This window comes from Bison bison, unplaced genomic scaffold (genome assembly GCF_000754665.1).
Source record: "Bison bison bison isolate TAMUID 2011002044 unplaced genomic scaffold, Bison_UMD1.0 scf7180017864134, whole genome shotgun sequence".
In the NCBI taxonomy this organism is placed as follows: Eukaryota; Metazoa; Chordata; class Mammalia; order Artiodactyla; family Bovidae; genus Bison; species Bison bison.
This window is the reverse complement of record NW_011494706.1, coordinates 3,899,363-3,900,796: the sequence shown is the minus strand read 5'-3', so window position 1 is coordinate 3,900,796 and position 1,434 is coordinate 3,899,363. Positions and strand designations below refer to the sequence as shown.

Sequence of the window (1,434 nt, the reverse complement as noted above, 5' to 3'; positions counted from 1 at the left end):
CTTGGGTTTGCTTGCCTGCTCACAATAGAGCCAACCGACTGACACCTGGCTGTGATGGGGAAAGTGCAGCATTTATTCGAAGGCACCATACAAGGGGTCTGGGACAGCCAGTGCTCAAAAAGCCTGAAATCCACAATGGGGTCCAGCAGAGTAGTTTTAAAGGCAAGGTGAGGGAGGCAAGCCCCAGGGTAAGGTGATCAGCTTGTGCACAATTCTCTGATTGGTTAATGGTGAGGTAACAGGGCGTGTCAGGGGTTATCCTTAGGTTTAGGGGTTGTCCCTAGGCTCCAGTAGGTTTAGGGAGCTTCATGCTCTCCGTCTTTTGAATAGTTAACTAGTTAACATCTTCCACCTGGGGGTATTTTAAGTCTCTGTAAAAACTCAGGAAATGTGCATCAGATGCTGTTATCTAGGCACGCTCAGAGGAGCTAAAGCAGAGGATACGGGTGAAGGGTCTATCCCTGTGAAGGCCCCATTTGGTTCTGCTTGCTTACACATTATATGTTACAGGTGTACTATGCAGTGATTTCACAATGTTTAAAGGTATTTGCTATATTCTTGTCTTAACCTCCTACCCCTCTAATGCCTCTCCCACCCCTCCCACTGGTAACCACTAACTTATTCTCTGTATTTGTGATTCTGCTTCTTTTTTGTTATATTCAGTAGTTCCTTGTATTTTTTAAGATTCCAGATACAAGTGATTTGTCTTTATCTGACTTATTTCACTTAGCATATGCAGGGTATTTTGTTACCCAGAGTTTTAAAAGCTAAGACTTTATGAAACAATGTTGCCAAGCTGAATATGTGTTTCCTCTTCTGGGCAAAACTAAGACTAAATCTGTAAGTTTTAGGGTGTAGCAGATGGATCTGAGCTCTCTCTGTTTCTATTTAAATAACCTAAAGTAGTTCTCAGGGAGTGAAAGTTGTTCCATGTTGGCTGGCGGACAGGAGCGCCCCAAACACCGACGCTCTTCGATGGCAGCCTCGTAGGTGAGTCCTAGCGGTGGCCTAGGGGTCCCAGGTCCTTGGCCGCTCTGAGCCTCTGGCCGGCGCCAGCAGCTCCCTGCGGGCCCGGGTGCGGAGGACCCTCCGGGGGGAGGAGCGCGTAGGGCGTGGGCCGGGGGCGGGGCGAGCCCTGCCTGGGTGCGCGCGGGGAGCTGTCAGTGTCACGCTCGGGAGCGGGAGGAAGTGCCGGGTGCCCGAGGAGCGCGAGCCGAGGGCCGGCGCAGCGTGAGACAGCACATCCTGCGCGCGCCCGGCCCGCCGCCCTCGGGAAACGCTCGGGCGCCGCCGCCGCCGCCGCGCTCGCTAGCCCAGTGCCGCCGCCGCCCGCGTGCAGGTAAACGGGAGCGGGGCGGGGGGTCGCGCTCCCCGGACCGCCGCCCCCGGGGGTCCTCGGCTTTCGCAGCCGCCCGGCAGCGGTGCGGCGCTGCA

At 55.0% G+C, this 1,434-nt stretch overlaps 1 protein-coding gene across 1 annotated transcript in view; it reads left to right on the top strand.

Annotated features, from left to right (window-relative positions):
• Positions 1–1,263: 1,263 nt before the first annotated feature.
• The window catches only part of DYNC1I1 (dynein, cytoplasmic 1, intermediate chain 1), a 380,358-nt gene continuing 380,187 nt past the window's right edge, over positions 1,264–1,434 (top strand). Inside the window, exon 1 of the mRNA XM_010839743.1 lies at positions 1,264–1,339. The gene's annotated coding sequence lies outside the window, so the exon portion shown is untranslated. The remainder of the gene's footprint in view (positions 1,340–1,434) is intronic.